This window comes from Phyllobates terribilis, unplaced genomic scaffold, assembly GCF_046119375.1.
Source record: "Phyllobates terribilis strain yellow unplaced genomic scaffold, ASM4611937v1 Scaffold_4__5_contigs__length_816908805, whole genome shotgun sequence".
NCBI classification, from domain to species: Eukaryota; Metazoa; Chordata; class Amphibia; order Anura; family Dendrobatidae; genus Phyllobates; species Phyllobates terribilis.
The window spans coordinates 86,481,039-86,492,571 of record NW_027362764.1 but is presented as its reverse complement, the minus strand read 5'-3'; positions in this window follow the sequence as shown (position 1 = coordinate 86,492,571).

The following is an 11,533-nucleotide window of genomic DNA, read 5'->3' as shown; positions in this document are numbered from 1 at the left end:
GGTAAAACCATCTCCCCCACCCTCACATGCCTGCCGCCTTGGTGCTGCCGACCGTCTGGACCTTGCAGATGTTAGCCCTTCCGCATACAACTCCTCCTGCTCTACTCCCTCCACCTCCTCTTGTGCCACCACCTGACTCCGAATTCTGTTTAACATGTGCTCCAGCATGTAAATCACCGGAATAGTCATGCTGATAATGGCATCGTCAGCACTAAACATCTTCGTCGCCATTTCAAAGCTGTGCAGAAGGGTGCATAGGTCCCTAATCTGAGACCACTCCTCCAGCGTGATTTGCCCCACCTCCGGATCTCGTTGGCCCAGGCTATACGTCAGAACGTATTGCACCAGGGCTTGTCGGTGCTGCCACAGTCGCTGCAACATGTGCAGAGTTGAATTCCACAGGGTAGGCACATCGCATTTTAGCCGGTGAAGTGGCAGGCCCAACGACTTCTGTAGAGATGTAAGTCGCTGAGCTGCGGGATGCGAACGGCGGAAGTGAGCACACAGCGACCGTGCCCTCTGCAGAAGGCCATCTAGTCTGGGATAGTGGGCTAAAAATTGCTGGACAACCAGGTTCAACACGTGAGCCATACAAGGCACGTGTGTGACATTGCCCCGGCGAAGGGCCGCACCCAGGTTTGCAGCATTGTCGCACATGGCCTTCCCTGGTTTCAGGTCCAGTGGAGACAACCATTCATGAAATTGGTTCTCCAGAGCTGACCACAACTCCTCAGCTGTGTGACTCACATTTCCCAGACATTTCAAAGTAAAAACCGCCTGATGACGTTGAGCCCTACTGCCAGCATAGTAAGGAGGTGTGCAGGATCCCTTCTGCGCAGTTAGAAAGCTTGTGGCATGACCAGACAGGCTTTGGGTGCAGGTGGAAGACCGAGAGGAGGTTGAGGAGGCAGAAGCAGTGGAGGAACTTTGACATAAAGAGGATTGACGCACAACTCGTGGGGACGGCAAGACTTGGACAGCAGCCCCTTGTCCTGCTGTCACCATAGTTACTCAGTGCCCAGTCAGCGACATGTAACGCCCCTGTCCATGCCTACTCGTCCAAGTGTCTGTGGTGAAATGCACCCTGTCACACACAGAGTTTCTCAAAGAAGCAGTGATGTTGTGTGCGACATGCTGGTGGAGCGCAGGCACACCTTTCTTTGAGAAGGAGTGCTGACTGGGCATCTGGTACTGGGGCACTGCGACGGACATAAGGTCTCGAAAATCCTCTGTGTCCACCAGGCGGAAAGGCAGCATTTCTGTAGCCAAGAGCTTGCAGATGGTGAAATTCAACCTCTTAGCTTTCTCATGGCTAGGAGGAAATGGTCTTTTACTTGTCCACATCTGAGGGACCGAGGGCTGGCTATTGTGCTTAGACGGGGTTGATAAGGGTGTCCCCGGCAAACTGCCGGTCTGTGAGGAAGATGCAGGCGGACATGTTAGGTTGCCTTGATCCAAAGGTGGTGCTATCGATGTCAGACAGCGCTCAACACCAGCTGGTGTTACCACCTCCAAAGAAAATGATGACCTGCCAATCACGCTGGCTGTTGCGGGTAAAGAGGTGGCAGGTCTGCGCCCCAAAACAGGTGTGACTGCTGTCCCCCCAGTCACAGAGGATAAAGAGGCCGCGGATGCACAAGATATGGCAGACGGTGGTTGGCCCGGCCGGCTAGGCCGCATTGTAGCACACTGAGCTTCCCACTGCAACTTATGCTTCATGTCCATGTGTCGGTTCATGCATGAAGTACTCAAACTATGTATTTTTTGGCCTCTACTTAGCTTTTGCTGACAAATCTTACAGATAACACGAGTTGGGTCATCTTTATCGATCTGAAAAAATGCCCAGGCTATGCAAGGCTTAGCACCCATGCGACCTGAAGAGCCACCACGACTTGTGGTGAGAGGCAGAGTTGTGTTTGAGGATGCAGTTGTTGACGTGCTTCCAGTACTACGTCTCTGTCCAGGAAGGCGCAACCTGACCTCGTCGTCACTAGCATCTTCCTCCACCTCCTCTGCTGACCTCATCTCTTGGCTGACTGTGGGTTGACAGTAAGTGGGATCTCCAACCTCATCATCATCACCCTGTGCGTTATCACACCCGTCGTCCTCAGAGCCAACCTGTTCCTGCCCTGACAAAAAACTAAAGTTGTCGCTCCAATCAGGTATTTGAGTCTCATCATCGTCTTCCTCATTGTCTCCACCAACAGGAGTTACAGTTTGGGAATGAGGGTCTACATTATGGTCAGAACCTTCTGCGTCTGGTCCTGGATCCGATTCATAAAGATTCTGGGCATCAGTGCAGATCATTTCCTCGTCTGGATTCACAGAAGCGCTGGAGTCGACCTCTGATTCCCAGGCTATAGTATGAGTAAACAGCTCTGCAGACTCAACCATCTGTTCTACCTCATACTCAGACGGGCAGCTGGAGATTTGGGAGCTGTGAGGAAGCAAGTGCGATTGGGGTGACACCTTTGAGGACTGGAGTATTTGTGATGTTGAAGTTGATGTGGAGGAGAGCCCACTTAAAGGAGCACTTGATATCCGTTGAAGCACCTGCTGTTTTTGTGCCTCATCTGGAATTTGTAGCGATTGGCGTGGCCGTAAGAAAGGGATCTTATCACATTGTCCGCTAAAAGAAGTAGACATTTTAGTTTGGCTGGAAGATGGTCTTTCTTCTGCAGATGTTGCTGTTGCTTTAACACCTACCCCACGGACACAACCTTTTTTTCCCCTTCCCAACACGCCTATTCCCCTTTCCACCTGCAGCAGGCCTTTTTCCACTCATTTTGGTGGTTAACTAATTCACAACTCTGGAGTTGTTTGCACAAAAAAACAATGGATGGGAACCGAGCAGAGCTGAGTGGCCAAACTGTGGTATTAGGCTAAAACTATTGGCTGGGTTAGATGCAGAAAAAAATGATATTCAATTTGCAACCTGATGGAGGTCAGTATAGATGGACTAATAGAGAAAGTCCCACACACAGCTAGAAGCCCAAATATTTTTTCAGAGGTAGATGCAGAAAAAAAATTATTTTTAATTTGCAACCTGATGGAGGTCAGTATAGATGGACTAATAGAGAAAGTCCCACACACTGCTAGAAGGCCAAATATTTTTTCAGAGGTAGATGCAGAAAAAAATTATATTCAGTTTGCAACCTGATGGAGGTCTGTATAGATGGATTAATAGAACAAGTCCCACACACAGCTAGAAGCCCAATATTTTTTCAGAGGTAGATGCAGAAAAAAAATATATTCAGTTTGCAACCTGATGGAGGTCAGTATAGATGGACTAATAGAACAAGTCGCACACACTGCGAGAAGCCCAAATATTTTTTCAGAGGTAGATGCAGAAAAAAATTATATTCAGTTTGCAACCTGATGGAGGTCTGTATAGATGGATTAATAGAACAAGTCCCACACACAGCTAGAAGCCCAATATTTTTTCAGAGGTAGATGCAGAAAAAAAATATATTCAGTTTGCAACCTGATGGAGGTCAGTATAGATGGACTAATAGAGAAAGTCCCACACACTGCTAGAAGGCCAAATATTTTTTCAGAGCTAGATGCAGAAAAAAATTATATTCAGTTTGCAACCTGATGGAGGTCAGTATAGATGGACTAATAGAACAAGTCCCACACACTGCTAGAAGCCCAAATATTTTTTCAGAGCTAGATGCAGAAAAAAATTATATTCAATTTGCAACCTGATGGAGGTCAGTATAGATGGACTAATAGAATGATGCTATGCCCAAAAGATTTTACTTCACTAGGTGCAGTAAAAAAATTGGTATTCTATACACAGGTGGTATATCTTGCAACACAGATAGGCTACTCCACTGACTAACACACTCTGCAATAGGCCAAAAAGGATTAGCTTTGCTAGATTCAGCCAAATGCTGTGAAAAAAACTTGCACAGCACTGGCACAGACCTGCCTGGCAAAAACTAATAGGAACTGATGTAACCTAGTCCTGAAAATGACTGCAATTACAATTAGTCTTTACTCCCACAATCTATCTATTTAAGAGCACAGACCTGCCTGATAAAAGTCGTAGGAAATGCTGTAACCTAGTCCTTAAAAGGACTGCAATCACAACTATTCCCTACTCCCAAGCTATCTGTAGACTTGTGCGAAAATTGGCTTGAAATTAACAAGGTATAGCGCACACAGCAACAACGGTGCCGTCTAACACGCAGCTGCAGCAGTGAGAAAATGGTGGCGACGGGGAAAATGGCTTGGTCTTATAGGGCAAGGACATGTGACATACACTGCCAATGACACATGCCCTTGCTTGTGTGAAAAAAGCACTTCGCTCCGTGTGTGCGCTGCTGATAGGCTGACAGATTGCACCTCCCCACTGTAAATGCGGGAAAGAGAAAAAAAAATGGAGATCTTCATTATTCCTGCAGAGATCCATCCCCTGCCCCTCCCCCCACCCCGCTGTACACTCAAACTGCGTATTAACATTAATTTTCATCATTACTGAGAAAAAATCCAGTTATGATTTTGGTGCACGAACAGTTATCGAACATAACCTCGAACAGCCGAATTTTTCTCAAATCGTTCGTGTTCGCCGAACGGCTCGAACACCGCCCAAAACAGCTCGAATTTGAGATTGGCGAACAGTTCGAGTAGAACAACGCCCATCTCTAGTGAAGAGCCGTATGGGAGTACACTGAGAGGGCAAGACATGTAGTCTGTCACCATCAGACGGAAACGTTGCCTCCTGCTGACTGGAGCCGTCTGTGATGGTGTAGACATTTGTGGTGGCGGGGACACAAAACTTTGCCACATTTGGGCCATACTGGTCTTGCCTTGTGCTGAGGCGCTGTTTCTGCTCCCTCTTTGTGCAGAGCTTCCTCCACTGCCTCGACGCACTGAGCTGCTTTGTAAAGCACTAGCAGCACTGCTCTCGGTTGGAATGGAGAACATGATGGAATGCACCAGTGCGTCTTGGTACTCCCGCATTTTACGCTCCCGGTTCAACGGTGTTATGAGGCTTTGTAAGTTGTCCCGGTAGCGAGGATCTAGGAGGGTGGACACCCAATAATCAGCCGTGTTGAGAATGTGGGCGATGCGGTGGTCGTTTCTCAGGCACTGCAGCATGAAATAAACCATGTGCTGCAGACTGCCAACTGGCCAAGAAACGCTGTCCCCTGCTTGAGGCGTGAACTCCATTACTGCTGCCTGCTGCTCACACAACCTCTCCAACATATATAACGTTGAATTCCACCTGGTGGGTAGGTCACATATGATGCGATGTTCCGGAAGACGTAATTGACGCTGCAGAGCTGCAATGCGCGATCTTGCGTGGCTGGAACGCTGCAAGTGAGCGCACTCGATGCGGACCTTGTGAAGTAGTGCATCAAGATCCGGATAGTCCCTCAAAAAACTCTGCACGACCAAGTTGAGCACATGTGCCTGACATGGGATGTGAGTGAGGTTGCCTAGGCCCAGAGCTGCCACCAGATTTCGGCAATTGTCACAGACTACCATGCCTGGCTGGAGATTTGCTGGCACAAACCACACGTCGCTCTGCTGCTTGATGGCATTCCAGAGCTCCTGCGCTGTGTGGCTTCGATTCCCCAAAGAAATTAATTTTAATACGGCCTATTGACGTTTGGCCACGGCTGTACTCATATCGGTCATCATAACAGGTAACCGTTCACGGGTCGATGTGGAGGTAGACCGTGACGGCTCCTGCAGCGCTGATTCAGGGGAACTGGAGTATGAGGAGGAGTCAATGTGTAGAGACTGGATTCCTGCAATCTTTGGAGTTGGCAGAACACGTACAGCGCCACTCTCAAGATCTGTACCCGGCTCCACAACATTTACCCAATGGGCAGTGAGGGAAAGGTATCGTCCCTGTCCATGCTTACTGGTCCATGCATCGGTGGTCAGATGGACCTTGCTACTGACGGCGTTTTGTAGCGCATGTTTAATTTTTCCCTCCACATGCTGTTGCAGGGCAGGGACGGCTTGCCTCCTGAAATAAAAGCGCTGGGCACGTTGTATTGTGGGACTGCCAATGCCATAAAGTTACGGAAGGTGTCAGTCTCCACCAGCCTGAATGATAGCATTTCAAGGGCCAGTAGTTTAGCAATGCCAGCATTCAGAGCCTGTGCTCGGGGGTGGTTTGCCGAGTATGGGCGCCTTTTCTCCCATGCCTGTGCTAACGATGGCTGTACACTGGCCTGGGAGTGTGAGGATGACATGGAAAGTGGTGCTGTGGGTGGAATTACACTGTGTCTCTGTACAACAGTGCCAGAGGTTTTTCCATGGAGATCCTGTGAGGAAGCCGAACCAGCTGTGTGTGAGCTGGAGGAAGAGGCTATAACACGAGCTGAAGAGGTGGTAGGTGGCACTGTAGGTTGGCCTAGGTCTTCAGTGTGTTTTTGTAACTCCACCAAGTGCTTGGTCCGCACATGTTTCCACATATTTGTGGTATTGCTGACACTTTTCCCTCTTTTCACCTTCTGATTACATAACTTGCATTTGACAAAGCAAATGTCATCTGCAACTGTGTCAAAAAAGGACCAAGCACTGCAAGTCTTGGGAGCGCCCGCTTTGGATTTTGGAAGAGCCATGCTCCTAATGGGTGCCGAAGTGGAGGCTACAGGCAACCAAGTCTGCCCCCTCCCTCCTTTTTGGGCTGTTTGGGGAATCTCTTCCTCAGAGCTGCTCCCACCACCTTCCTGTCCCTCATGCCATGATGGGTCAAGGACCTCATCATCTACACCATGCTCTTCAAACAGCTGCTTCTCCTGGGTAGTCTCGACAGCACAGTACGCACCAGAAAGTGGCACCGGAGTCTCATCATCAGATGCGTACTGAGGTGTGCTGCTGACCATAGGCACTGGCCCACCCGCCTCTTCAGATTCAGAGAGACAAAACGGTTGCGCATCACTGCATACTACCTCTTCTTCAAATTCTCGAATTCTGCTTGGCTGGCCCCCTCTTTCCAAGCCAAGAGATTCAGAGAACAGAAGTAGAGATGGCTCCTGTCCAGGGCTCTCTGACTGCCTGGGCAATTTGGCAGGTGGTGAAGAGACAGATGGGTGCTCTTCAGTGCACAGGACCTGAGAGGATCTGGAACTAATTGAAGTCGATGCGTTAGCTGCCATCCATCCGACAACGGCTTCAATATGGTCCTCCCGCAGCAGTGGGGTACGGCTAGCTCCTACAAAGCTGCGCATAAAGGACTGTTCCCTGGTAAAACTGGGGGATGCTGAGTCACTGGTGCCCGCAGCAGGCACAGAATCCCCACGTCCTCTCCCTGCAGGCACAGAATCCTCACATCCTCTCCCTGCAGAAACTCCACGTCCACGACCATGACCACATGCCTTACTCCCTGCCTTCTTCATCTTGGTAGACTGATAAAGATAGGCAGAAAAGTACTAAGGGCTTAGTGTGCTTATTCCTGAACAGCTGCTAACAGGTATAAGAAACACTAATTTTATAAAGTGAGGACTAGACTTTAATATGAGCTAATGTGGCCTACACAACTGTAAAGTGGAGTGTTTGGTGAACTTTATTTAGGTTTTTTTGGTCACAAAAAGACACTGGATGTGCCCAAAGATGTAATACTGATAGTATCACAAACTTTTTGTAGCTATTACAATGCAGGAAGGTAACATATAATGCAATAGATGAGGCTACAAAAAATAGGCTAATACTAATCTGGCTGGGGCTGCAGGGCACAATGCTGCAGAAAGGCTCCTCTATCTACTCCTATATAGTATGTTTGGAACCAATGTAGCTGAATACGGATGGAACCACCACACTAATAGGAGAAATCAGGAAAATGATCAATTAGCAAAAAAGGACAATGTATGAGGCAGTGACGCACGCTGAGCGCACTACAACCAGACTTGGCTCAAGCACACACTACAGGGTGAGCTGCACTCACACACAGAGACCTTGCAGACAGCGGTGAACAGCACAGAGAACTGTGCACTAGCACTGCAAGGCACAACGATTTATAAAGTAGCTTGGATAAAGCAGAATAGAGCAAAAGGTAGTTAAAACTGTCCTTCAGAACAACAGCGTCCTATCCCTAACTGAATTCACAGCAGAGTGAGCTCAAAATGGCGGCGGCAGCTTTTATAGTGCATCATGACATCATTTCAGCAGCCAATTACAGCCATGCCATTAGTCAACATGCCTACATGCCTAACACTTCTTAGGATCCTCATTGGCTGAATAAAATGAAACTGGCTCATTGCATTATGGGAACTTCCGATTCCGGTATACGATATGCTAAAAGTATCGGAATTAAGTATCGGAATTCCGATACCGCGAATATCGGCCGATACCCGATATTTCAGTATCGGAATGCTCAACACTAGTGTTGACCCTTTTCAGTTATTTTTATTCAGCAATGTTCAAAATAATAAACTGAGGTCTGCCTCTTTGTTTGACTGCAGCGGTGATGTCACATCGACAGTGCTGCAGCCAATCACTGAGATCAGTGACTCGAGTTCCTTAGCTCAGTGATAGGGTGCAGCTCTGTCGACGAAACGCCAACTTTGTAGCTGATCAGTTGGTTGAGACAAAATGCTGCACATGGTAAAGCTGAGTTTCTTATTTTATACATCACTAAGCTTTGGGCTAAAAATAGGTGAAATGCAACCACACCTTTAATACAGGTTTTTACCTCTTTCTGGGTACCATTTATACTTTAACTTATAGGAATAGCATACAAATCAACTTGAATAGGATTTCTGTCTTCACAGTCCTGTTGTTCTGACCAATTAGTGCCATGGCCACGTGACCATTCTTTCTTGCAGGAGGAGGGTCACTATAGATGCTTCTTTGCAGTGCCCACTGGTATGGCCACTTGCAGATATTTCCCATGTTTCCTCCAATCACAGCACATGAATTTTCTTTTGTGTTATTACGATGGTTTACAAGGACTACAGTCTCTTTCAAACTTATCAGCTTCCATGGCTGAATCCCAAGGACCGGACTCTGTCTCAATCTCTGGATCAATGTCTATATGACTGTTGCTTGACTCCACACTTTCTGATTGTTACGCTCACGCCCGGACTGTTTGGCGTGAGCATGGTTAGTGGTCCCACTGGGCCACGAACCGAGGAGTGCCTGGAGGGGCATGACTAGGGACCTCGCCAGATCCGACCACAGACGCACGGCGGCTTAATCGACTCCGTGGTCTGAGGAGGGACGTGGGAGGTGGCCCATGTGCTACTCTAGGTCAGACCCCGGTCACACAGCTGTTGACCCACACCAGGGAATGCAGGAATGGGCAGGTTTGGCTGGCATGCAGACAGGCGGGTACTGGCAGGCATGGTTGGTATACAGACAGACGGGTACTGGCAGGTAGGTAAACAGACTGGATAGGGACCAGTACTGACTGGAATACAGGGACAGAGCCGCAGGTGCGGAGGGGAAGGGGATCAGGGCAGAGCCGCAGGTGCGGAGGGGAAGCGGAGCAGGGCAGAGCCGCAGGTGCGGAGGGGAAGCGAGCAGGGCAGAGCCGCAGGTGTGGAGGGGAAGCGGAGCAGGGCAGAGCCACAGGTGCGGAGGGGAAGCGGAGCAGGGCAGAGCCACAGGTGCGGAGGGGAAGCGGAGCTGGGCAGAGCCGCAGGTGCAGAGGGGAAGCAGAGCTGGGCAGAGCCGCAGGTGTGGAGGGGAAGCGGAGCAGGACAGAGCGGCAGGTGTGGAGGGGAAGCAGAGCAGGGCAGAACCACAGGTGTGGAGGGGAAGGTGAAGAGGGGAAGTGGAGCAGGGCAGAGCAGAGCAGAGCTGCAGGTGTGGAGGGGAAGCGGACCAGAGCAGAGCCGCAGGTGCGGAGGGGAAGCAGAGCAGAGCCGCACGTGCGGAGGGGAAGCGGAGCAGAGCAGAGCCACACGTGCGGAGGAGAAGCGGAGCAGGGCAGAGCAGAGCAGAGCCGCAGGTGCGGAGTGGAAGCGGAGCAGGGCAGAGTCGCAGGTGCGGAGGGGAAGCGGAGCAGGGCAGAGCCGCAGGTGTGGAAGGGAAGGTGAAGAGGGGAAGCGGAGCAGAGCAGAGCCGCAGGTGCGGAGGGGAAGCGGAGCAGAGCAGAGCCGCAGGTGCGGAGGGGAAGCGGAGCAGGGCAGAGCCGCAGGTGTGGAAGGGAAGGTGAAGAGGGGAAGTGGAGCAGAGCAGAGCCGAGCCGCAGGTGCGGAGGGGAAGTGGAGCAGAGCAGAGCCGCAGATGCGGAGGGGAAGTGGAGCAGAGCAGAGCTGCACGAGCGGAGGGGAAGCGCAGCAGGGCAGAGCAGAGCAGCAGGTGCAGAGGGGAAGCAGAGCAGAGCCGCAGGTGCAGAGGGGAAGCGGAGAAGGGCAGAGCCGAGCCGCAGGTGCGGAGGGGAAGTGGAGCAGGGCAGAGCCACAGGAGCGGACAGACAGGACAGGGCTCTGTTCACATGGAACAGATCAGGACAGGAAAACACAGGAAGATAGCTAGAACACAAAAGGTAGATGCGGAGGCAGGGAAACAGCACAAGCAGAACCAGATACCCACAAGGTACTTGCTATGAAGTAGTGTGGCGCCCCTGCAGGTTCAGTCGCCACAGGGGTACTGCATCTCATCCAGAGATGTGGTATCTCACTCTCAGGTAAGGATAGAGTGCTGCCCGGGACCCTAACACCTGCATCAAACACTACACTACTCCAGACCAGCAGGAAGGGAAAGATGCGTCGCTTCCATGCTGAGCCCTGTCCCTGGCTGGAGTGGGGGGAACCAAAGTAGGATGAACCATGTAGTGGGTGTGGGTGGAGGAAGAAGTTCAAGGGAGCTCAGTAAGAAGTGATATAAAAAGAGGGTGGAACAATCTAGAAGGGTCTTCAGTGAGAGGACGAGTTGGGAGCAGGAGCTCTGTAGGAGCTCTGCTCAGCAGGAGGAGGGCCTAGCCAGAGAGGCCCTGGACAGACTGAGGAGGAGAGGAGCAAGAGAACGAAGAAGGGATCCCAGGGGTACGGGCAGTGCTGGAGGCCACCCGTACGCCCGAATCTGCCAGGCGGCGGAGGGATCGAGCCGCAGAGGGGACCGACACCTAATTAGTGAGAATTACAAAGTTCAACTGGAAACCGGAGGCTTCTGTACTTTCAGGGTGCAGTTGCCACATCCGCACTCAAGTCGCCAAAAAGGTAACCACATGGGATCCAGGGAACTCCAGGTTGCCCAGAAAGATCCGAGGATACCGGCTTGGGACATTGTTTGGCGAGGCGCAGGGCAAGAAGGGTGAGGGCCAGCGCAGGAAGATGGCTGAGAAGGGTATATAGAAGGGGGTCCTGTCAGGCACTCTTGAAACACCTGGGAGTTTGCTGAACCCCTGCCTGGTGAACGCAGCACGACGTGTGAGGTCGTAATCTGGAAAGTGCAACCTGAGGAACTTAACAACTGTGAGTAAACCCTGAGGACTGCACCCCACTGTCTCTGTGAATTATTACTACTGCGCCATCACCCTAGGCACTACACTGCACCACAACTGCTACAGCAACATCCATAACATCTCAGCACTGCCCTGGAGCTAAGCTCTACCTGTGGAGAG